This window comes from Aythya ferina, assembly GCF_964211825.1.
Source record: "Aythya ferina genome assembly, chromosome: 1".
In the NCBI taxonomy this organism is placed as follows: Eukaryota; Metazoa; Chordata; class Aves; order Anseriformes; family Anatidae; genus Aythya; species Aythya ferina.
This window is the reverse complement of record NC_140296.1, coordinates 69368971-69395576: the sequence shown is the minus strand read 5'-3', so window position 1 is coordinate 69395576 and position 26606 is coordinate 69368971. Positions and strand designations below refer to the sequence as shown.

At 43.1% G+C, this 26606-nt stretch overlaps 1 long non-coding RNA gene across 1 annotated transcript in view; it reads left to right on the top strand.

The window, feature by feature from the left end:
* LOC311446016 overlaps positions 1 to 23898 on the top strand; it is a 29380-nt gene extending 5482 nt beyond the window's left edge. Inside the window, exon 2 of the long non-coding RNA XR_014698713.1 lies at positions 22971 to 23898. This is a non-coding gene — a long non-coding RNA (uncharacterized lncRNA). The remainder of the gene's footprint in view (positions 1 to 22970) is intronic.
* Positions 23899 to 26606: the final 2708 nt, after the last annotated feature.

Sequence of the window (26606 nt, the reverse complement as noted above, 5' to 3'; positions counted from 1 at the left end):
CATGGATGCCATTCAGAACTTGTCACTGTAATAATACCTGTGTTTCTTCTTATATGCCTTATCTTGTTACATGTAAGCCTTTCTTTGTTAGGTCCATTTGCCACTTTGCAGTTTATTTGGATCTTTAAGAAGTGGAGTGAGAGAGACCTAAAACTGAAAACTGTATCTTGGGAAACTCATTTATTCTCAAGGATGTTCAACAACGAACATACAGAGAGAAAACAAGAGATAAAGCAAAGTGAAAAAAGTAATGCTAGGAGCACAGAAATATTACAACCAATTTTGATTGCTAACTGCTATGTTCATCAAAGAATCCTGATTGTCAGCAGAACAGGCACTGAAAGTAAGGGAAATTAGTAGGACTGTAACTTAATAACAGCTGCTAGTTTTGCCCACCTCCTAGGCACAGGAGTTTACTCTATCCATTGCAGTTTTCAGGGAAAAGGCATGCTCTGATCCCCAACCAGGTTGCAAACGGCAACCCTGCCCTCCTTATCAGTCAGTCCACCCAATTTAGTCTTTTCCACAAGTATGCTGGAAGGACATACTATCACACTGGGGAGAACACAAGCAAAGATTTTCATAGAATCATAGAATCATTAAGGTTGGAAAAGACCTTCAAGACCATCTGGTCCAACCATCCACCTACCACCAATGTCACCCACTAACCCATGTGCTTAAGCACCATGTCCTTGAACACCCCCAGGGACAGTGATGCCACCACTTCCCTGTGCAACTCATTCCAATGCCTGACTGCTCTTTCTGAGAAGAAACGTCTCCACATTTCTTTAAAGGGCACTGGACCAGTGCTGGCTCTTGGGAGACACCAGTAATGGCTAGCAACCAGCTGGATCTTGTACAGTCCTTTGAACTCAGTGGTCCAATCTTCCGTATGTCTTATAGTCCACAGACTCAAATGGTCTCATCAGTTTGACTATACAGATACTCAGGAAGTTCACATCAAAGACCTTTCCATGGTCAACATAAATTATATATACTACTTTCCTGTTGTCCATGTCTCAGAATACAACCAGGTTGGTCAAACGTGATTTGTCCTGGCTCTTCTGGTCACCTTCTTAGCCCCCATGGGCTTGAAAATGGCTTCTAGGAGGACATGCACTATCACCTTCCCAGGAACTGAGATGAAGCTGATTGATGTGAAGTTCCACACATCTTCCTTGCTCTACTTGCAGATGATTGTGACAGGTTTTTCCAGTCATCAGGAATCACCACACTGCTGACCAGCTTTTATTTAGTTTAAGAAAAGAGTTGGTAAAAGTCTTGGCTTTTTTTTTTTTTTTTTCTTTTTTTTCCCTTTGTTCTGTTTTCTTTTCAAAAGAGTCTCTTTGTTCTTAACTCTTACACTTTTGTTTTCTCAATTCACTGAAGTTATTTCTTGCTAATGCAGCTTCCAAAACACTGAGAAAACCAAGAAGTAACCAGGGATGCTCACTCCATGTTGCAAATGGCTGTGACATTCTGGGAACAGGCACAAAAATTTCTGAAGATCCAACTATAAAAGTAATAAGCAGGACATTTTAAACATGAAGTATCATTTAAAAAATCAAATAATAATAATAGAAAGTAAAATCTGGAGATAACTGTAGATTCCTTCCTTTTTTTTTGTTCATCCTACAAAATATCAGTCAAAAAGTTTCTGGCAGTCATAGAAGAATAAGAAAAAGCTTCTTTTATGTCCTCAGAAACCATCCAATTCCCTTCATTTCTCTTAGCAGCATATAAACTTTCAGGTGCTTTAACATCAAGGTACCTAAAGGTAAATACCCTTCTGAGTAAAATCCTTTCATTATTTTTCTTTGTACGAATGATTCATGTTCCCTTACACACCATGACTGTAGAACTTCAGTTCTTTTAAAACTTTTTTTATAGACTTAACTCCAAGGAACAAAGACTAGGTTAGTGAGACTCATAACTAGCACTAATGTGTTTGTCATTGTGATTTGTTAATGCATCAGGTAAAAACTTTGACGTTAATTGGTTCACATTTAAACTATGCTTTGAAAATGCAAAGCTCAATGATGTTTTTTTTCTATAATGACGTCTATTTCTTATACTGACTGATAAGCAGTCAGTATAAAATGATGGGCTGTTAAATCTATGGGAATTGTACTTAATGAGAATGACTCTGATTCTCATTATATTGATTTCAGTGGGAAAACTTTCACTCATTTTTAATGGGAACAAGACTGAACCTTGCTGGGGATTTGGAGCCAGTCCAGTAAAGATCATAAGTATAGGAAAGGGAGGTGCAGCTGCACATTAGCCCTGGCTCCAGTTGTCATACTCTGATGCATGCTAACATCCCTGCCTGAACGCATGGCAAGAGCTGAGTACCTGAGGCTGGCATACACAGGGAAAGCCTTCAAGCACAAATGTGTGCTCAACGACCCCGCTTCACAGTTTGGATCCCAGTTAAGGATTATTAAGCTCTACTGATGTAGAGTCCAGAGCCTCAGTTTCTTCCTAAGAGCAGACTGCTATCGGCAGTTTTCTTAAGATCTGTGTAAAATGCGCTGCTTTCAATCACAGGGGCTACAGATCCCCTTTCTTCCTATAGCTATGTAGTTACAGCAATTAATTATGAAATGGAAAACCTAAGTTCAGTGCCTCACTCAAGCACATCCTGTTTATTAGGCAACAGGCCAAAATATACAATGAGACTTCTCATATCTTCCACTGATTATTTGTAACTATGAAGTGAACAGTACAAGATTAATGAGGGAGGGGTGGCAAAAGAAAATACATATCATTGTAAACCTGTCTTTATTAATGCTGTTTTTCTGTTCCCCAGTATTTTAAAATAAAACCTATCTTGTAGTTAAGAAGACAAGTTTAAAAGGACAAAACAACATGTTCTTAAAAATTGTCATTTCCCAGAATTTATGATAATGACAGAAATACAAAATTGCAAGATAAAAAGTGCACCTTAATTGTACTTGTATCTCTCCCATTCTCCTGCTAGTTCTTAGATATATTTCAAAGCAAGTCACTACTCTGGAGCAGTCTGACAGTTTGGGAAGGGTTTCAGGAGCCAGTCATAGGTCTTCAGTGCCACTTAGTTGCCATGGGATAACCCCTGGTCTTCATCTGCCACTCCAAAGGCAGAGCATCTCTTGTGTTAGATCTGCCAGTCCTGCACAGATGTCACCGTTACATCAGGGTGTCTAAAATAGCCTGCTGGAGGCCAGAATGATAAGGCAGGTAGGATGAAAACCCACATTTAGACAACTAAATCCCACCCTCTACTGCTGCCAGTGCATTTAAACACGTGCAAAGCTTGATCAGGAATCATAGCTATGGCCATGTGGAAAGTAATATTGGTGCTGCATCTCCTCAGAAGTTCTTGAGCCTCTCCAAGAAAAAAAGTCTGCACAGTGTGGTGCTGTGCAGAAATGACAGCTCAGGTCCCCAGACCAGTGTGGCCGCACTAGTGTGCTGCTATGGTTCAAAGCCAGTTAGCCAAGATTCTTCAAGCCACGTGTGTCTGGATGGATTTCATGGTGCTTCCCTCAAATCTTCCTTCACACAACCTGTGATTTAGCTTCAAATATGACTACTTAAAATGCCTTTAAAGCTATTATAAATAGCTGTGTTCAACAAATGACAAATACGTTTTTCCCTTTATCTTACCAAAACAGCAATTACTGTTTTGAAGGGCATTCCAGTGCATTATTTCCATCAAATACATTTGATGCTATGATTACCACTTCCTTTCTACCCTGAGAAAAACAAATTTTATGATATTTAAAGAGAACATGCAAATTGTACATGATTTAATGAAGCTTCATCTTTAACTAAAATACCCAGATAAGCTTTGAACCCCTTGGTTTGGATGCCAGTTTGAATTACCTTTCTCCTACCCTGCATCTATCCTTCATCTCTTTGAAAATTAGTCTTCTTTTTCTGTATTTAATTCTCCAACTCGTATTACTATGCTTACCTAGAACATCTGTCCTTTTCAAGAGAGAAGTGCACAAAGACTTTCAACACCGAGTAGCTGGGACTGATAGGAACTATTTGTAAGATTATTATTTTTTTTTTTTTTTTTCCCAGTTGACATTAACTTGTCAATGTAGCTGTGCTAGCATTTGTTTAGGTACTGATCCACATTTGTTAATACATTTACATCCATACTCAGTTTTCACTGTAGGTCTCAAGAGTTCTACATTTCTGCAATGAGATGTGTGAAGAGATATTTGCTGCCTCTCAATAGTTGAATCAAAAGAAGCCTAAATGCTTGCCTACAGTTTGATTAGAAGACCTTCAAAGAAAGAAGTGGCCTGTATTTTTTCTCATCATCCTGAGACTCTATCTTTGCTGGAGCCTCTAGAAATAAACTCAGCACTGGAGCACCCTGAACTCAGAGCTTTTGAGTAACTCAGCAACTTCCTGCACACTGGTGCATCTTCTGATTTTGATTTTTTGAGACTCCATGGCATCATTTGAATCATTTAATAGGAATCAATAGTAAAGATTATTTATTTGGTTGCTTATTCATTCAGATTATTTTTTCTTGGAATAAAACTCAAGTAAAGGTCTTTGTTAGACATTTTAATTATTTTGAAGTAGGGAATCTCTGAATAAAAGCACTGAAGAAGTGTGACTAAATCAGCCTGAACAAAATCTTTACATAGCCCTTTCTAAGGAGACCAGGAGAAATGGCATGTGTTTTTGATCATGAAGTCCATCTTTTGCAAAATTTATATGGTTTTGCATTTATTTCACAGAGGTTATGTGCTATGAAGATATGGTACTTGGTTTGGTCACATCCAGTTGTAGCTCATAGAACCCATTCCTCATCTGAGTGTCAGTCTGATGATCTTTCCAAGATTTGGGGTTGATGATGCTTGGTTTTCTCATTAATACCATAGTCAGACTGACTCAGACTGAAAAAGCTGTAAGTCAAGCACTAGGAAATCTGACAAAGATGGAACAGATGACTTATCATTGAGAGATTTTTTTTTTTTCCTTAATCACCTACAGTTAAAAATGAACACACAAAGATACACCTGTGGTGCCAGTAAACGAGAGCTGTTGCAGTACAAATTATGAAGAATAGAGTGTTGCCAAAAATTCATGCAGAGAAATGAATCTCTTCCTGATGGGCATCATTTTCCAAATGGGCTCTTGCATGCTGTTGTGGTTTGAATTATGAGTTTCATGCAGATACAATCTGCAGTTCAAGTGCACGGGCTGGTGAACAGTAGCTGCTTGTCTAGGAAAATGAAAACAAGTGATAGCCTAGCAAATGAGTATTGTAAATTTAAATTAACGAAGAGGTTGTCCGCTTTAGTCTCTGGGTGAAGGACACATCATTTTCAAAAATATCTCAGTGAGAGAAATAACTCAGCAGAATTCAGTTTTGGACTTATAAGATCTGTGAATGTAACTTTGATAATTCAAGGAGTTAAATCTTGCTCATTGTTGATCTATCAGCAGAAAGAGAACTCTCTTAAACATTTCATTATTCACAGAACCTGTGAAGTGTTTCCTGGGTATAAGTCTTGGTCACTAGCTCCTGTGTAGGCTGATCAAACTGTTATAATGGTTAGCTAAGGCCAGATGGTATACTTCAGGATCTGATAAGATTAATTAGCCATTTGGGAGAAGGTGAGTTTGAAATTGATTTTGCACAAATTAGACCTTGCTGAAATTTCTCAGTCTTTCCAGAAGAAAACACACTTCTTGCAATGCCTAAGTAAATAGTTTTATGCACTATGGCCTCACATCTTTCTCAGTGGGGATTTATCAATATGGTATGTATGACTTTCACAGCTACCAGGAGTACAGTCATCTCAACAGGAAAAGCAGAGCAATAGCATGGCCTCACCTGCATGCACTGCCCAAAGCTCCCCCTTCATGCTGCTACCACTGCTGATGGTGGTCACTGCTTTTTCTCGAGACTTGCAATACTTCAAACCATCCTCTGCTTCCCTGTGTATTTCTTCCTCCACTAGGTAATTTACACTTTGTTTTTGTTTTGTTTTTCCTGGTTTATTTGTACTGGAACATTTTATTGGACAGCCTTTTAAAAATGATTAATGAAGCATTTTTATACAGTTACACTTTCAAACTTTTTTCACACTTTGTTTTTCAGTACTGTACCATCTGAAGTCTTTTTCCCTCATCTTCTCAACAAAAAGGGAAAGGGAGATGTGCTATCATTCTCACATTACAATGCCAAGAGGGGCTGAGTCCCTGTTTTGCAGAAGTACTGAGGTACCTAAAAGAGACTCTGACAACATGTAGCTGTGTAAGTTTAAAACTGCGACCTACAAAGTTCTACATCACCTCTGGTATCTGCAGAGGTTGAGGTATATGATGGTCAATTTTGCTCTTGGTGTAACAATCCTTCAGTGGTTATACCTACATGATCATTTTAGTTCAGATAAACAGGAGTGCATTTCTGCAGGTGATCTCCAATCACTGTGCTTCATGGAGCCGTCTATCAGCACTCAAGATAGGTTATTTTCAGATGAAGCTACACTAGGAGATGTATTCCCAAAATGGATCAAATACTCTTCAGCTGTGGGAGAACATTCAGTCCTTGGCCTAGGCTAAATCTAGTGTAAGAAAGAATGTGTATATGCTATGGTTATCAGGTACTCCACACCACCTCTTTTGCTGTACAAATCAGCTCCTTTTGGATTGCTCTATTTGGTAATGTAGACACAGTCTGTAATGGTGATGGGTGCTGAGGTCTTTACAAGGCAGGTCTGACCTTATCTGAAGTCATCCCATGATACCCAGTTTGATATACACTCACAGTACACTCTGACAGCAGTGTCAGTGGCAGAAAAATGAAATATAGTGCTATAAAATCATTTTCAGAAATGTGTGATATTTTATCTAACAGTGAACCTATTGTTAAGATGATCCGGGAAATGGTGTCCATGGGCCTTGTGCCCTCTCAGTCACACAAATTTATATTTCCCATTTCCCAGACAAAAATCCCTTGTTGATTTTTATTACAGACAGAGCTGGAAGGTGGTAGCTGTGGTAATAATAGTTTCCAACCTTTCTGTCAAAAATGCTCTACTATTCATGAGAGCAGGTTTGTACATTTGATCGTGACTAGGACAACCTAATTTCTAAGCCTTTGTTCAGGAGCTGGACTTTTTTTCCTTTTTTATTTTTTGACACCAAGAGAAAAAATATGGAAATACTTTAGGTGGTCTGATGCCAGAGAAGCTCCCCTCAGACAGCAGTCCTCACCACCTCCATGTTGAGTTGCACTTGCTTTTTTGTAGAGTGTGTTCTAAAACTCTTTGCTACACAGAGATGCAGCTTGAGCTGGACAGTGGAGGGAACAATCCTCACCTCTTTTTCATGTCCATGGCTTCTGGCTGCTATACTTTCTTGGGGAGTAAAATAAGCAGGTTTCAAATGGTTCAGCTATGCTTTTCATCAGCTAAATCACACCCTGCTATGTGTATATATGTGTTTGTGTAAAAAATCCTTGTGTGCAAAACCCACAGAACAGGTTCATCACCAATACTCTTCCTCATAACACCTTCCAAGGCAACAGAAGTTCACTCAGAATCCTTGATGAGGTTATCAAATATTTTATCTTATTGCTTCTTTTTTTTATTTTTATTACTTATTTTTTGAATGATATGAAGATGTGTTTTTAACCTTAGTCATCCTTAGAATTCTCAAAATATATCAGTCATCAGACTGCCACCTGATGAGGTTTGACTTTGGTTTTTGAAACTTCGAGGTATACCAAGAAAACATTATCTTTAGAAGATAGTAACCTTCATGATACTTGTCTTCTCTGCAGCCTAATGGTGTAATTATGATTGATTTAATTTTATTAAGTCATCAAAGATTCTATTTCCTTTCTGAATAGCTACAAAAATGCATAAGGTTTTAATGTGTTGGGATACAGTACAAGCAAATCAAATAGAAGAACAATTCCTGAGATTTATGAAGCTGTGGTACTACTTTGATTTTAATAAAATATAGCCAATGACAAAAAAAAAAAAAAAAAAAAAGAGAGAAATATAAAAGTTTATAATTAAAATTATATAAAATGTAATTGTGCACATTATATAAACGTATAATTGCATTAAAAAATGATGGCTAAGCTAGCCATGTAATCACATATCCACTGCAATAACCTTGGCTGGTAAAATGGAGATGGCATTCCAGACAGGAATATTTCTTTTCCACCAGCACAGTTAAATATAAACTTTTTTTTCATACTTTGATTCTCTCATCCTCTTTTCATAATATAACATTGTCAGCCTATTCCTCTCTCCCTCACCATATATATATAAGTTTTTTTTGTTTGTTTGTTTTTTGGCATTTTTCTTATTTTTTGGCATTTTTCTTATTTTGCACAATTAGGTGGATGATATCTCAGATTAGGGACTGAACTAATCTCACCTTAACCTCATTAGTTACAATGCAAATACCTACATGTGAGTTGATTGGTTTGCCTCCACTCTAGTCAATAGAAATCTAGTCAATGTCAGAACCAATGCCAATAATGTCTAGAAAGCAACTTGTTGCTGCCTAAAGTAGACCCTAAACTTTGACCAGGTAAATATTCATTTATATTCCATTGTTTATGTTTGCTAGATGTATGTCAGCAATAACAGGAACTAAGAGAGTTCTGAATTACCTGACAAAGTTAACCAAGAGGAATCCTATCCCAAACACCTATTTTTTTGATGCATTACATTCATCAGCATCTATGTGCATATGTTAATATTACCAATAATGTTTTTTATTTTTGTTCTTATTGCTGCAATTTATCAGTTCTGCATTATCCCTACTTTTAAAATTACTTTCTCAGAATCACAGAATTTTCTAGGTTGGAAGAGACCTCAAGGTCATCGAGTCCAACCTCTGACCTAACGCTAACAGTCTGTGGTGGTTTTACTCAGGTGGTTTTACTCTGGTAGATTTATATCCCAATGTTTCCATGTCCCAGCACCCAATGCTCGCAGCATAGTTTTTAACAGTCCATTGTACCTCTCAACCTTCCCAGAGGCTTGTGGGTGATAAGGGATGTGATACACCCATTCAATGCCATGTCTCTTGGCCCAGGAAATGATCAAATTGTTTCGGAAGTGACTCCCATTGTCGGACTCTATTCTCTCCGGTGTACCATGTCGCCACAGCACTTGCCTTTCCAGGCCCAAGATAGTGTTTCGGGCCGTGGCATGGTTTACAGGGTATGTTTCCAGCCACCCAGTAGTTGCTTCTACCATGGTGAGTATGTACCGTTTGCCTTGGCGGGTTTGTGGAAGTGGTCCGATGTAGTCAATCTGCCAGGCCTCACCATATCGAAATCCAAGCCATCTCCCCCTGTTCCAGGGAGACTTTACCCTCATGGCTCGTTTAATTGCAGCACAGGTCTCACACTGATGGGTAACCTGTGTGATGGCCTCAATGGTCAGGTCCACCCCTCGATCACGAGCCCATCTATATGTGGCGTCCCTCCCCAGATGTCCTGATGTTTCATGAGCCCATCGAGCTACAAACAGTTCACCCTTACGTCCCCAGTCCAGGTCCACCTGAGCTATTTCAATTTTTGAAGCTCGATCTACTTCTTCGTTGTTCTGATGTTCTTCAGTAGCACGATTCTTAGGCATATGGGCATCTACATGACGTACCTTTACAGCCAGGTTTTCTACGCGGGCAGCAATATCTTGCCACAGGGTAGCAGCCCAGATAGGTTTACCTCTGCGCTGCCAGTTGTTCTGTTTCCATTGTTGCAGCCACCCCCATAGCGCATTTGCCACCATCCATGAGTCAGTGTAGAGATACAGTACCGGCCACTTTTCTCTTTCAGCAATTTCTAGGGCCAGTTGTATAGCTTTCACTTCTGCATACTGACTTGACTCACCTTCCCCTTCCATGGCCTCCACAACTTGTCGTGTGGGACTCCACACAGCAGCTTTCCACTTCCGATGGCTCCCTACCACACGGCAGGATCCATCAGTGAACAACACATATTGCTTTCTGTCTTCTGGCAACTCATTGTATGGTGGTGCCTCTTCAGCACGCGTTACTTCTTCTGTCGGTGCTCCGAAATCCCTGCCCTCTGGCCAGTCCATAATCTCTTCCAGGATTCCCGGGCGATTGGGTTTCCCCATTCGAGCCCGCTGTGTAATTAACGCTACCCATTTACTCCACGTAGCATCGGTTGCATGATGTGTAGTGGGGATTTTCTCTTTGAACATCCAATGTAACACAGGTAGCCGTGGGGCCAAGAGAAGTTGTGCTTCTGTACCAACAACTTCTGAAGCTGCTCTAATCCCCTCATATGCTGTTAATATTTCCTTTTCAGTTGGGGTGTAATTGGCTTCTGATCCTCGATAGGCCCGGCTCCAGAACCCCAAAGGTCGGCCTCGAGTTTCTCCTGGGGTCTTCTGCCAGAGGCTCCAGGTGAGCCCATGCTCCCCAGCTGCAGTGTACAGTATGTTTTGCACAGCTGGTCCAGTACGGACAGGCCCAAGGGCTACTGCACGAGCTATTTCTTGTTTGAGTTGTTCAAAGGCCTGTTGTTGCTCGGGGCCCCACTCGAAAGAGTTCCTCTTTCGAGTCACTCGATATAGAGGACTCACAAGCTGACTATAGCCTGGCACATGCATTCTCCAAAATCCCACAAGACCTAGGAAAGCTTGTGTTTCTTTTTTGCTAGTTGGCGGAGACATAACTGTTATTTTGTTGATCACATCCGTCGGAATGTGGCGACGTCCATCCTGCCATTTTACCCCCAAGAACTGGATTTCCTGTGCAGGTCCCTTGACTTTATTCTGTTTAATGGCAAATCCAGCTTTCAGAAGAATTTGAATTATTTTCTTCCCTTTCCCAAAAACTTCTTCTGCTGTGTTACCCCATACGATGATATCATCGATATACTGCAGGTGTTCAGGAGCGTTCCCCTGTTCCAGTGTCGTCTGGATCAGTCCATGGCAGATGGTAGGGCTGTGTTTCCACCCCTGGGGCAGTCGATTCCAAGTATACTGAATGCCCCTCCAAGTGAAAGCGAATTGTGGCCTGCATGCTGCTGCTAGAGGGATAGAGAAAAATGCATTAGCAATATCAATTGTAGCATACCACTTAGCTGCCTTTGACTCTAGTTCGTACTGGAGTTCTAGCATGTCTGGCACTGCTGCACTTAGTGGTGGTGTGACTTCATTCAGGCCCCGATAGTCCACTGTTAGCCTCCACTCGCCATTGGACTTCCGCACTGGCCATATAGGACTGTTAAAAGGTGAATGAGTCTTGCTGATCACTCCTTGGTTCTCCAGATGGTGAACTAACTCATGGATAGGAATCAGGGAGTCTCGGTTGGTGCAATATTGCCGCCGGTGCACAGTTGTAGTTGCAATTGGCACTTGCTGTTCTTCAATCCTCAGCAATCCTACAGCAGAAGGGTCTTGTGAGAGACCAGGCAGGGTAGACAGCTGCTTAATCTTCTCTGTGCTCAAGGCAGCTATGCCAAAAGCCCACCGGTACCCTTTTGGATCCTTGAAGTACCCTTTCCTGAGGTAGTCTATGCCAAGGATACACGGAGCCTCTGGGCCAGTCACGATGGGGTGCTTTTGCCACTCATTCCCAGTTAGACTCACTTCAGCTTCCAATATGGTTAGCTCTTGGGATCCCCCCGTCACTCCGGAGATAGAGATGGGTTCTGCCCCTTGGTGGCCTGACGGCATTAGGGTACACTGTGCGCCTGTGTCCACTAAAGCTTTATATTTTTGCGGTTCCGGTGTGCCAGGCCATCGAATCCACACAGTCCAGTAAATCCGGTTGTCCCTCTCCTCTACCTGGCCAGAGGCAGGGCCCCACTAATCCTGGTCGGAGTATCTATCAATTATTTCTTCCAAACGTGAAGCAGAAATCTCTTCATCAGGGTCAGGAGTAATGCTATTCCTTCTACTGCCTCTGGGGGACTGTTCAACAGAAACTGGGGCAGCAATCTTCCTAGGGGCCCTCTTTGTTGTTGTTGTATCTTTCCGTAGCTCACGTACCCGAGCAGCTAGGGCCGAGGTCGGTTCACCATCCCACTTCCTCATATCTTCCCCGTGGTCACGTAAATAAAACCACAAGGTACCTCGCGGTGTGCGTCCCGGATTCTCCCTTGTTTTAGCCGGGGACTGCTGGCGCTTGATGGCCGAAAGATTTTTCCGTTTAGGTGAGGACGAAGCTATGTGTTCATCTAACCGTTGGGACAGTTTCTCCACAGCTGAAATGCAGCCCCGTACTGGGGGAGAGAGATTTTCTTCATATTTATGAAGCTGGTTGGACACGGTATCCACAGTTGGCCCCATCCCCTCGTCCCAACCCATGACTGCCAGTGTGCTGGCATGTGTTGGGGGTGCAGCTCGTACAAACTTCCGCCACATGGACGCTGTGCATTGCACTTCATCGGGGTCTTTAGGTGCCTGGGCGTTGTTTAAATCACTATAAAGCATCTCCAACACAGCTAATTCCCGCAGCTGCTGGAGGCCCTTATCCATAGTGGTCCATTTGTTTACTTGGTAGACAATATCCTCTTTGTGGGGATACCTTTCTTTCACTGCTGTTAGGATTCGCCTCCAGAGGCTGATAACTTGTGCCTCTCTTCCAATTACTCTATCAATGAGTCTTTCTCTAGAAAGGGATCCCAGCTGCTTGGCTTCGTTGCCTTCTAGCTGTTGGGTATTGGCCCCACTATCCCAGCATCGAAGCAGCCAAGTGAGGATGTGCTCACCTGGATGGCGACTGAAGTCTTTCCGTATTTCTCGCAGCTCACTCAGAGATAGAGACCGAGTAGTTTCTGATTCATCTATGATTTCAGTCTCTTCTTCGCGATGTTGCCGTGATAACGCTGCTTTAGAGCCACTTGCCTTTTCCTCTTCTCCCTCATCCGTAGAAGGAGCTTCTTCCCTTACTAAACGACCTGATCTCCGTTTCCACTGTTTCGTCTTTACTACAGGGGCGACTGATACCATAGATGGTCGGTCCTCTAGGGTGGTCACAGTGTGTGCTGTCTCATTATCAAATTCAGGAACCTCCCTATCCCCTTGAGGGTGCTGGGCAATGTTAATTGACATCTGATAGGCGTAAGCCAGACCCCAGCAGAGTGCAGCCAGCTGATGGAGTTCTCTAGTATTGCCAGGGTCAGGGCATACGTCTTTCAAACATTCCACCAGTTTTCTTGGATTTTGTACTTGTTCAGGGGTGAAATTTAGAACCATTGGAGGAGAAAACCGTGATAGGTACCTGCCCAAATCCCCCCACACACCTTGCCACCCACAACTTTGTCTGGGGACAGGTCCTTGAATAATATTCTTAATAAATTGCTTTACTTTGGGGAAGATGACAAACACTAGACCTAGTGATAGGAGGCTAATATCTGACCAGGGGTATCCAAGATACTGAAAGGCTGCTGTAATTAGCCCACAGGGAGAAAAGTAGAAGGCACTGTAATTCCTAATATTTTCAATAAGATAATCTCCAGGAGACCAGGAGGATAACAATGCCGGGTTTGAATACCAAACAAAACTGAAGGCCAGTATGTTACAGCACAACATGATAAAAAAAAACAAGCACAGACTTCAACACTTTCTCCGATCGGATGTAAAGGAAAAAAGAAAACAGAGAGTGGGCTATATACAACATATCCACACAGAAAAGTATTACCAGAAAACCGAGCATTATGACTACCAATATGTTAGTTGTAAATACTTCAATCAATGCTATTGTTATCTCAACCCTCGAGCCCCACGTTGGGCGCCAAAAAGGACTGTGGTGGTTTTACTCAGGTGGGCAGCCGAGCTCCACCACAACCGCTCTCTCACTCCCCCTCTCCTCAAAGAGGAAGGGGGAGAAAATACAACACAGAGAACTCGAGGTTTGAGATAAGAAAGGTTTAATTAAAGGGAAAGGGAATGGGAGGAAAAAAACAGAGACAAAAGAAGCAATCAGTCCGCGCGGAAGCACAGAGAGAGGAAAAATTATTCTCTACTTCCCATCAGCGAGCGGTGTTCGGCCACGTCCTGGGAAGCAGGGCCCCAAACGCGTAGTGGTTGTTCAGGAGGAACAGCCCCCTCTCCCATGAGAGCCCCCCCTTTTATTGCTGAGTGTGACATCAGGTGTTATGGAATATCCCTTTGGTTGGTTTAGGTCAGCTGCCCCAGCAATGCCCCTCCCCATCACTTGCCCACCCCCAGTCTGCTGGCTCCTGGGGGCTTGGAAGGAGTCCTGATGCTGTGCCAGCACTATGCAGCAATAGACACAACACTGGAGTGATATCAGTGCTGTTCCAGCTACGAGTGCAGAGTACAGCACTGTGTGGGCTGCTGCAGGGAAAAGGTGACTCCAGCTCAGACAGACCCAACACACAGTCTCCACTAAACCATTTCCCTAAGCTCTACATCTAAACGTCTTTTGAAGACTTCCAGGGATGGTGACTCCACCACTTCCCTGGGCAGCCTGTTCCAGTGCCTCACAACCCTTTCAGTGAAGAAGTTCTTCCTAACATCTAACCTAAAACTCCCCTGGCTCAACTTAAGCCCATTCCCCCTCGTCCTGTCACCAGGCACGTGGGAGAACAGGCCAACCCCCACCTCACTACAGCCTCCCTTGAGGTACCTATAGAGAGTGATAAGGTCGCCCCTGAGCCTCCTTTTCTCCAGGCTGAACAAGCCCAGCTCCCTCAGCCGCTCCTCGTAGGACTTGTTCTCCAGGCCCCTCACCAGCTTCACTGCCCTTCTCTGGACTCGCTTGAGCACCTCAATGTCCTTCTTGTAGCGAGGGGCCCAAAACTGAACACAGTACTCGAGGTGCGGCCTCACCAGAGCTGAGTACAGGGGGACGATCACCTCGCTAGCCCTGCTGGTCACACTGTTCCTGATACAAGCCAGGATGCCGTTGGCCTTCTTGGCCACCTGAGCACACTGCTGGCTCATATTCAGCCGACTGTCCACCATCACTCCCAGGTCCTTCTCTGCCTGGCAGCTCTCCAACCATTCCTCTCCCAGTCTGTAGCTCTTCTTGGGGTTATTGTGCCCCAGGTGCAGGACCCGGCACTTGGCCTTGTTGAACTTCATGCAGTTGACCTCAGCCCATCGGTCCAGCCTATCCAGATCCTCCTGCAGAGCTTTCCTACCCTCAAGCAGATCGACACACGCACTTAACTTGGTGTCATCTGCGAACTTACTGAGGGTGCACTCGATGCCCTCGTCCAGATCATCAATGAAGATATTAAAGAGGACTGGCCCCAGCACCGAACCCTGGGGGACGCCACTAGTGACTGGCCTCCAACTGGACTTGGCTCCATTCACCACGACTCTTTGGGCCCGGCTATCCAGCCAGTTTCTAACCCAACGAAGCGTGCGCCAGTCCAAGCCAAGAGCAGCCAGTTTCTTGAGGAGAATGCTGTGGGAGACGGTGTCAAAAGCCTTGCTGAAGTCAAGGTAGACCACATCCACAGCCTTTCCCTCATCCACCCAGCGTGTCACTCTGTCATAGAAGGAGATCAGGTTCGTCAGGCATGACCTGCCTTTCATAAAGCCATGCTGACTGGGCCTGATCGCCTGCTTCCCCTGCAAGTGCTGCATGATGACTCTCAGGAGGATCTGCTCCATGAGCTTTCCTGGCACTGAGGTCAAACTGACAGGCCTGTAGTTTCCCGGGTCTGCCCTCCGGCCCTTCTTGTAGATGGGCGTCACGTTTGCTAGCCGCCAGTCGATTGGGACCTCCCCCGATAGCCAGGACTGTTGATAAATGATGGACAGTGGCTTGGCCAGTTCCTCTGCCAGTTCCCTCAGTACCCTTGGGTGGATCCCATCCGGCCCCATCGACTTGTGCACATCTAAGTGCCGTAGCAGGTCACCAACCAGTTCTTCATGGATAATGAGGGCCACATCCTGCTCCCCATCCCCTTCCACCAGCTCAGGGTTCTGAGTATCCAGAGAACATCCGGTATTGCCGCTAAAGACTGAGGCAAAGAAGGCATTGAGCACCTCCGCCTTTTCCTCATCTCTTGTAACTAAGTTTCCCCCCGCATCCAGTAAAGGATGGAGATTCTCCTTAGTCCTCCTTTTTTGTGTTGATGTATTTATAGAAACGTTTTTTGTTATCTTTAACGGCAGTAGCCAGATTGAGCTCCAGATGAGCTTTGGCCTTCCTAATTTTATCCCTGCACAGCCTCGCTACTTCTTTAAAGTCCTCCTTAGTGGCCTGCCCACTTTTCCAAAGCTTATAAACCCTCTTTTTCCTCCTAAGATCAAGCCACAATTCTCTGTTGAGCCAGGCCGGTCTTCTTCCCCGCCAGCTCGTCTTTGGGCAAGTGGGTACAGACCGTTCCTGCGCCATTAAGACTTCCCTCTTGAAGAGCGCCCAGCCTTCCTGGACCCCTCTGCCCTTCAGAACCACCTCCCAAGGGACTCCACCAACTAGTGTCCTGAGCAGCTCAAAGTCAGCCCTCCGAAAGTCCAATACAGCGGTTTTACTGGTCCCCTTCCTGGCCTCGCCAACTCCACCATTGCGTGGTCACTCTGCCCAAGACAGCTCCCGACAATCACGTCCTCCACCAGTCCTTCTCTGTTTGTGAAGAGAAGGTCTAGCGGGGCACCACCCCTGGTAGGTTCACTAACCAGCTGCGTCAGGAAGCTATCTTCCACGCTCTCCAGAAACCTCCCAGACTGCTTTCTCAGGGCTGTGTTGTGCTTCCAGGATATGTCAGGGAAGTTGAAGTCCCCCACGAGTACAAGAGCTGATGATTTTGCAACCTCTGTCAGCTGCCTGTAGAATTCCCCATCCGTCTCCTCATCCTGGTTCGGCGGTCTATAGCAGACCCCGACCAGGACACTAGCCTTGTTGTCCCTGCCGATCCTAACCCAAAGGGACTCAACCTTGTCATTCCCAACCTCGAGTTCTACAACCTCGAAAGACTCTCTAATATAGAGAGCCACACCACCACCCCTTCTATGCTGCCTGTCCCTTCTATAGAGCTTATAGCCAGGCATTGCAGCACTCCAGTCATGAGACTGGTCCCACCACGTCTCCGTGATGGCAACCAAGTCGTAGCCTGCCTGCCGCACGATGGCTTCCAGCTCCTCCTGTTTGTTACCCATGCTGTGTGCATTGGTGTAGATGCACTTCAGCTGGGCCATTGCCTTATCCTCCGGCCTTGCCATTGTTCCCCCTGGCACAGCCCCAACAATCCTAGCCTCAGCCCCATCCCCCTTCCTACCTAGTTTAAAGCCCTCTCAATGAGCCCTGCCAGTTCCTGGCCCAGGATCCTTTTTCCCCTAAAAGATAGGGACCCGTCTGCGGCCATCAGGCCAGATGCTGAGTAAAGTGCCCCATGATCAAAAAACCCAAGATTTCTGCGTTGGCACCAGCCCCGGAGCCACGTGTTTAACAGGTGGGCTTTCCGTGTCCTCTCTGAACCCCTCCCTGCCACCATAGGGATGGACGAAAACACCACCTGCACTCCCGCTCCATCCACTAACCGACCCAGTCCCCTAAAGTCCCTTTTGATAGCCTTGAGGCTTCTCTCTTCGATGTTATCACTGCCCGCCTGGACTATCAAAAGGGGGTAATAGTCAGAGGGGCGTACCAGGTTAGGAAGCTTCCTGGCAACGTCCCTGACCCTGGCCCCAGGGAGACAGCAGACTTCCCTACGGGTAGGGTCAGGCCGACAAATAGGGCCCTCTGTTCCCCTAAGAATCGAGTCACCAACAACAATAACCCTCCTGTCTTTCTTGGTGGAGGCAGTCCTGAGGCGCGGAGTCGACCTCCTCGCTCCAGGCATCCTCCTGGGAACATTTGCTACCTCTTCCTCACACACCGGCCTCTCAATCTCTAGGGCCTCAAACCTGTTGCGTAAGGGCACCTGGGAAGGTGGGGCCGGAAGGGGAGAGCATCGCCTGCGATGTCGAGCAGGGACCTGTTTCCATTCCTCCTCAGCTCCCAGATCCCCTCCCTCTGCCCGACGGGGACAGGGCAGGGGGTCCGCCCCCATTTGAGGAGTCTCACCTCGGCACCTCCCCTTGAGGCCCTGCAGGGAGTTACTCCACAAGTCTATCTCCCGCTCACACTCCCTGATGGCCCTCAACCTCTCCACCTCCTCCTTGAGCTCCGCCACCATGCGGACCAGGTCATCCACCTGCTCGCACCTCACGCACGCAGTTTCTCTGCCTCCCGCCGATGGCAGCAACAGGCTCAGACACTCCTTGCATCCGGTGACCTGAACTGCGGCATTTTTTAACGGGTAGTCGGTCTGCGTGTGTACCGACTTTCTGGAGAGCGCGCCGTGCCTGGTGGCCACCATTATCGCCTAGTTACGGCTGTTGTTAACGAGGTGTTGTTTGTGTGTAGGGGGAGCGCTCTGCCCTTCCTGTACGAACTGCCGCGCTAACTGCCGCGCCACTCCCTTCTGACGCGCCACGCCCTGTTTGCCCGCCCTGGTCACCACGCTCCTGGTCGCTCGCGCTCCCTAGGGGCAGCTTTTGAACGGCTGGGGAGGGGGCGCTGCTGGCTCCGCCTTCGCCTCGTCAGCCTCCTTCACGAGGGCTGCCGGGTCCTGGCGGCTCCCTCAAGTAGGCTCGATGCCAGAAAAAATTAGCCCTGCCTGGCCCGATCCCCCGCTCCGCTGCAGAACGCGTCTGCCCTGGAGCCGATCGCCTCGGCAAAAAAGTAGTATTAGTCCATACACAAAAGTGAGTTTCAAATTAAAATGCTAGTATACATTGCACTGACCTCAGCTCACTAAACCATGCAACCTATCCTCATATTCTTCTTCTAGGTTTCTAGTCTTTGTCAGAGGAAAATCTGAGTTCTCAGTCTTCTTCCAGGAAACATCCGAAAACCTTTACCCTGCCCTTTATAATTTAGATGGTATATATGCCTTATGGAGAAGAGTATAGTTTTAATCGTATTAGTCTTAGGAGTTTAACTATCCTATTCATTCCGTGTCAAGAAAGGAGTTAGCCAGATGATGAACCCTGTGTTTTATAGGCATAAAGACCGGAGAAGCAAGAAAACCAGTCATTTCACTGGAGTAAACAAGAAAGCCATAAAATCAGCTTACCTCACTGACAGGAAGAAATCATATTAGACAGTAGATAATAGAGCAATAACTTGCAGCCCAGATAGGGATTTGTGTCGTTCATACTAACAAGAGACTGATGTTTTCTTCTTATTGTCTGTTTGTGCTAATTTTCCTAAACAGGAAGCCCCAGGGAAACCTGTGTTTGATAGGACAGTTAATGTTAGACCAGATGAATCCATCATACAACTCACAATGCCTTTCTTCCTTAGATTCCTCCATTTGCCTTCTCTGTGTTGCTCTACCACACTGCACTTACATTTTTAGCACCCTTTCTAGCCCTTATTCTCTGGAACCCCTCCAGTTTCTTTTTCTTTTCTTTTCTTTTCTTTTCTTTTCTTTTCTTTTCTTTTCTTTTCTTTTCTTTTCTTTTCTTTTCTTTTCTTTTCTTTTCTTTTCTTTTCTTTTCTTTTCTTTTCTTTTCTTTTCTTCTCTTCTCTTCTCTTCTCTTCTCTTCTCTTCTCTTCTCTTCTCTTCTCTTCTCTTCTCTTCTCTTCTCTTCTCTTCTCTTCTCTTCTCTTCTCTCTCTTTTTTTTTTTTTTTTTTTTTTTTTTTCTTGTCACAGTTTGGTATTTGGTTAGAAAACAGTAAAGGTAAAGGTGCACTAGATGAAAAGACTGCTTCATGAATCCTCTGGGTACCCATCTCCAAAATGACACTTGATTTTTATCCTGTCATATTGCATTAAGGACATGGGTGTAAATCTCTGCCCACCACTGGTTTCCATTTTTCAGCATTAGAGCACTCCAATATCTCTTCTCACAAAGAGAATATTTATGATGAAGCTTATACTACTTATACTACTTATACTACTCACTGTATTTCAGAATTACATTTTAAATTGTGGGTGAATAAGAAGACATGAAGTAAAGAGGGGAAGTAATGTTATGCCATTATGCTTATAACCATGTAGGCATCTGCAATAAGTAACAATCACTTCATATTTGGTAAAGCTTTCGTATTGGTCATAGAGCATAAAACAGTTTTCTCAACATGCAATTTTTATAAATGCAGCAGTCCTGAAAAACAACAACAAAAAAAGAAAACCAAACCAAACCAACCAACCAACCAACCAAAAAAAAAAAAAAAAAAAAAAAAAAACAGGAAGGAAGGAAGGAAGGAAAGAAGGAAGGAGGGAAAGAAGGAAGGAGGGAAAGAAGGAAGGTCTTAGATTCCCACTACAGAAGTTATAGAGGGACAAAACAAAGTATCCAACTTCCCTAGGATTCATCTCACCTATTTTTAGCTATCCAAAATCCATTCTAAACCAGCTTAAGTCCCCATTCTAACTTTCAGAAAATAGAAGCACCCTACTAAGATGTGGGGTAAATTGCCTTCTAGAAGTGTCTAGCTTCCCTCTTTCACTGTAGAAATAGTCTGTTGTGCTGAGTCATCTTCCCTAATTCAAGCATATGATGGTTGATCTATGTCTGATTTGCTTGCTCTGTGATTCCTTTATGGTAACTGTAGAGAAGGAAGCCTCCTCCACAAGGCAGTTCATCTTATCTTTACTGTCTGAAGAAGATTGGATTAACCCTTTCCTTCAGGTGTCTTTTTCTTTGCACTTACAAGGAAGAATTACTTATCATGAACTAGACAACTAGAGTTTAGACATTCCAAGTCTGGCCAGAATAATTTTGTTTGTTTGGGTTAGATCCCCTCAGATTCTTCTCCAGTGCTTACAACCTGAAGTGAAGACATCCATGTTCAGAGGAGCAAGAGATCTCTGTGCTTGCTAGTTTGCATGGCAGAGCACCTTGCAATCCCCCAAACTTCAGAATTCAAGCCCACACTCTGCTGAGAAGCAGGATTAATCCTGGTGAGAAGATGGATTAATTAAGCAGGACAACAGCACACTACCTATAGGAACAAATACACTGCTCCCAGTACATGCTTATGCACTGGCACCGTGGTCCATGGCTGGCACACAAGAACTGAAGCAGCTTTGGTGCCTCTGTCTTGGAGCAACACTAGGGAAAGAGACTTTTGCTGTTGGAAGTGAGAAGTGCATCTGTTCAGGCTTTCACACTGTACTCATTGCTATGCTGTTTTAATAGCCCCTCAGGTAAACAATAATCTATCAGATGAACTCTCTGAGAATACTCTACAATTAAACTGTGCACTATATAAAAAAACAATATTCCAATTCTAAGATAAAGCACATCAAAAAGCTCTGAATTATTTTTCAAAGTTTTTTCTGTGGCAACTGAAGTTCTTTTAAGTTCAGTTCATTCCTATCCTCTCTGTGGTCATCCCTCTCAGAAAGACCAGCTAAGACATCTTTTTCAAAAAGCTCTTTTCATTTTCAGTCTTTTGTGACTCAGTTCTATTATAATTCTACTCCACCATATATTTTCCCCTTGTATTTTTTATAATAAATCTTTTTTTTCCTTCTTTTTTTACATGACTGTATGACGCCCTTCCTTTTCCAATCTTTCCCCATCTGATTAAAATCATACAGAGGCTGGATACAGCCAGTGGTTTTCTAATGTCAGCTAAATCTTCCCTGCTCCTCCAGAAGAACCTCTGACCCTCCTGCAGAACACTTGGTTTTGTTGCATCTCTTTCATGGTATCTCCCCTGTAAGGGTTTGCACTGGCTTTCACCTTTGAGCATATTCTGAAGCTATAAGGCCACTGTTGGCTTGAATCTTGTTTTCTTCTTCGTAAGGGGAACTTCATAAATTGAGCTCTGCAGTAAAAACAAATTCCTAGCTGCTGCCCTGCAGGTTTTGGCAAAGGTGGAGAATAGACTAAAATTGATGTTGCTCTCCCAGATCCACCTTTCAGCCTCACTAGTGGAAAGGAAATGGAGAGCTGCTGCCCTAGTGGTGGGAAGCTTTGCTCCCTGTGAACACTGATGGAGGTAGTCAGGCCAAAGAGGTGAAAGTGCAACTTAGGAGCCTGATTGCCATGAGAAGACAAAAGCTGCCAGAAGAGGTATCCCCACTTCTCTGCCCCACATGTTCCAGCCCTCTGCAACTGCCTCAGTGGCTGGAATGCAAAGTTTTTGGTGCCACTTTCCAAGACTTCTAAACAAAAGTTTTTTTCCAGCATATGTTGACTGTGAGAGCAGAATTAGGATTTTGTTTTCTTCCCTTTTTCAGACATTTATTTTTTATCTGTATGAGCACTTGTTCAAAAAAGTTCCTATTTATTATTCTGGGCAGACCAAAAAAAAAACCAGCACAAATAAAAGTCGTAACATCTATTCAAATACATTTTAAAAGCTCTCAGAAGAGAGGGAAAAAAAAATCTCATCATTTTTACAAACCCAAGGCAAAATGATAAGTTTTGCAATAGACTTTAAAGCCCAGTCTTTTGCAATAGACTTAAAGCCCAGGAAAACAAGCAAACAAATGAACAAACAGAAAATGAAGAGCAATGAACAGACAATTTACCTTGCATATAATGGAGCACGCTAGAACACTGTTCTATTCAGTGAAAGATATAAAACCCTACAAATACAGTGTGTATAGAATAAAATCTACTCAAGCACTTATTTCCCACAATGAAAACAAAAACACTTATGTAATTAATATTGTCTCAATACCAAGTTTGAATATTTTGGGGGTGTTTGTTACTCTCTATATTACTGAACTCAATCAGCTTTTAAGGCTGATCTCTTTGGGTCTCATCATCTGTCTGATAAATTTATTATAGTATCATTTACTAGCAGCAGCAGCCAAAAATACTGTAGTAAGCCTATTGTAGGTTTTTATAGATACAGTTATTCTACAACATTTTAATTTTGGTAATAAGACTACCTGTAGTTCTTTACAATTAAAAGTGGCACTGGGTGTATGTTTTAGAGTGCTATTGATTTCAGTGCATTAGTGGCAGATCCCTTACCATCTCTTGCCAGTTTATCTTTTTTCTGTCCTCAGGTTCTACTACACCTATCTGACGCTGTCTGTTCCAGTGCAACTTCCTGGAAGAGGCTGCATCTGCCAACAACAGTGGCAAGATTTATGATCTGATTTGAGAAACTCCTTGCATTTCAAGCATCTCTTTTGGGTGTTGGCAAAATCCTTGTCCCCTTGGAACTGCCTGCATGGACTTACTTATTCAGTAATGGTCTGGTTTTAGAAAATTAATTCCCAAGGAACATTTCATATGCTATATATCATGACTGCAGACAAGTATCCGGCTGCTGATGAGAGAAAAGAAAAGTCTTCTGTTTCTGTAAATCAACTCTCTGATCATTCTCATATAATCTGTGGACACAGCCTCTTTTTGCTATGCCCCAGCAAATGCTGTAATTATATATCCTTGCTTAGAGTTTACTCCATGATTTTATCCCTACCATTCCCTGGGTTATCTGTTTCTGCAAGGCAGCAGCAGTTTGAAGCTTCTGAAGACCAATTCCGTGTGATGACCTGTTGCTGTCTCTTCATTCCTCTCTCCAAGACCTATGGATAAAAGGCCAAGCTGATCTTCATTCTTGCTTATTGAGACAGCTACCTATTTTACTTAGATCATTGCCTACTGCTACTGTATCATGCTTATATTCTCACTTTCATCTCCTTTCCTTCCTTGTCTGAGATAACACTTGCCTGTAGAATTCATTAACCACTTAGCTTGTCTTGAAACAAGAATTACTGACAGGTCCCCATGACCCTTGTGAGTGGCAGACTTTATGAGTAAACTCTAAAGGTTCAAATCCTTCAAATGCAAAGTACACTGCTTGATGAAATCATATTTTTAGCCTTTTACACTTCAAGAATCAGTCTCAACAGTAATTTATTTCTAGAGTTTTCTCTCTATGTAGCAACACTGTGGCAAGCTGAATAAACCCGTCTCCCATAAACCTTATAGCTGCTGTTCATTTATTCTCTTTCTAGAAGATGAAGGAAGTTGGAGGGAATATTACACAGGCTCAACTCTGCCAGAGACTCAAAAATTAGTTACAAATACTTCCTACTTTTCCAGTAGTCATCTGTTCCATTTCTGGGTCCCTCAGACAGTGTCAGCCACCACAGTGTTTGCAAGGGAACCATATGGCAACCCAAGAAAAAGGGAGGTAAATATGCATCTTCTGTGTATAGATAAGCTCCTTGTCTAGATATGCAGGCCAATAATCTGAAAATTCCTCTGAGTCTTTAAATCAAAATGGCATTATACCACTATCCTCTTTTTCTATTTTGCTGATTCTAAAGAGGAATTATTGTTCCTTGACTCAGGAGAAGAGACTCTTATTTGTCAGCAGAGATTGAACTTTAATTTGAAAATAATAATAATAATAATAATAATAATAATAATAATAATAATAAATTTTAGTGCTGTAAATTGAATATTTCTCTAGTTGTAGAGGACAGTGTAAGGGTCTATGGATCCTTTCAACTTGAACATATCATGTATAGTAGACCACTTTGTAGCACTGTCTTATTGTACATGAGAATTCAGTTCTGTTACTTTTAAAATATGAGAACAGCATATTGTATGTAACATCATGATTAATGAGGGAGGAAATGATCCTATTCAGCCAAGTGTGATTCTTTGTATTTAAATATGCTTAAAATTATACATATACAAATGAGTTTCCAGTCTTCTTGGTCTCTTACAACCAAATTCCAGGAAAGAAAACTGATCCAGCTGATGAAATTTTGAGTGGAGCTTTTATTTTGAATATAGGTGAAGATGTCTTCTGGCACTGATTACATCCCATTGCTGCTGCTCAAGCCTTTGTTCATGGGATTGGAAAGAACATCAAGTGCACTTCATTTCTGGCTGATCCTGATACTTAAATGAGGTTCTGCTGCAGTTCCCTTGGCTGAACAAAATGAAGCAGAGAATTTTTTTCAGCTAACTACTGTGCTGTTCTGCCAAGAGGCCTGTATCATAATAAGAGAATGTTTCTGGTGTATCTCTAGGATACAATTTATGGATGAATTATTAGTTTGAAACTCAGCCTGCTTGACAATTATGTGTAAAGTGACTTTCTAGTTACCTGATTTGTAACTTCCAAGAGCATTTTCCAATTTGAAGTAGCAAAATAGTACAATGTATAGTTGTGTATAGTAATACCTCATAAGTCCAACATGTACAAGGTTTTCCATAATTTCCAGGTATTTCTTATGAAATATGGTAAAGGTTTCTGATGATAAAGACATTAGAGAGATTTGATGTAGATGATCTCTTTCCTGGTAAAGACTAAGGACTCCTTTACAGTAGGTTGTGGGGAAGAGGAAGAAAAAATGTTAAGGTTCAAGAAACACTGGAAAAATGCTGCTTACTAGCTCTACCGCTTTTCTTAATTATCCTGATGTAAACAAAGTAGGAAAATACAGATGTGCAAAGCAGCTAAATGTCAAATCTATAGTATAATATGGAGGTACATTTTGTAATGTGGGTAGTATATTTCTTCTCTAGGATCCAGGAATGAAGTGAAAATATGTTGATGTCAACAGAAGGACTAGTTCAGCCACGCATACAGGGCTGGGGCAGTAGCTAGAGGTGATTAAAATGTGCACTAGCTACCTTTATTTTCCAGCAGGTCATCTTTTTAGAAAACTTAATGTTACAATATGGATTAAAAGCTGATACATATCCTAATTCTTTGTTAGCGAGTAACAATCAGTCCCAAATGCACTAAGAAGCAGGAGGTAAATGGTAGAAAAAGCAGTGGAAAGAAAGAGAAAAGGAGGTTTAATATGGACTGTAGAATCTGTTTCATAGATTTTCCTTCACTTGAGGTATGCTGCAATTCCTCACAGGAGGAATTGTTGGATACACATTCTAGATTTAAAATTTCAAATTTCCACAAAAATGTTGTTCATGTAGTGCACCAGAATACTTCCAAAGAAGCCTTAACCCAGACAAATCCAGAATAAAGACCTTGGTGGAGTGGGAAGGTGAAATACAGGAGCAGGCAAGGGACTTCTGCAACCAATTATGTAAGAAGTCACAAAGCTCAGCTTGTGGGCCAATGAGGTAGAACACTACTCACTAATTAACAGCACTCACAAAATTTATCTGTTGCAGCTCCAAGCTGCAGCACAGACCAGAACTTTTGGAGGGTAAGGGTATGAATTTATACCACCTGGGTATTTGGGGCATTTTAAGAACAAAAGCAACTATCCTGCAATAATTAGACAGTTCGAGCCTGGACCACTATTTTTTTCTCTAATATTCTCATCTGGGACAAAATGGGCAAGTAATATTATATGGAGAATCTTTGCATTGCCTTTAATGTTCCCTCAGGCTTTCCTGATGGACGAAGATTGATTGTGTGGTTACAAGTGAGTTATATGACAAGTAAATATACTGCAGATTGCATCTGGGCTGAGATTTTGGAGGTGGCTATAGAAGCTGATAAATTATTTTCCATACTAGAGAGCAATACACGATGCAATCCCAAAGCATAATTCATAATGCATTAATATGTAAGTCTTAGAAGTGAACTAGTAAGAGATTTACAGGCTGAAGCTGCTCCTTCTGCTACAACATGAGACAGCTTCCAGAGCAGCTTTTGTAAACACAGTAAATGGTAGAGCAGTCAATATTGACTGATGGGGCCCAAC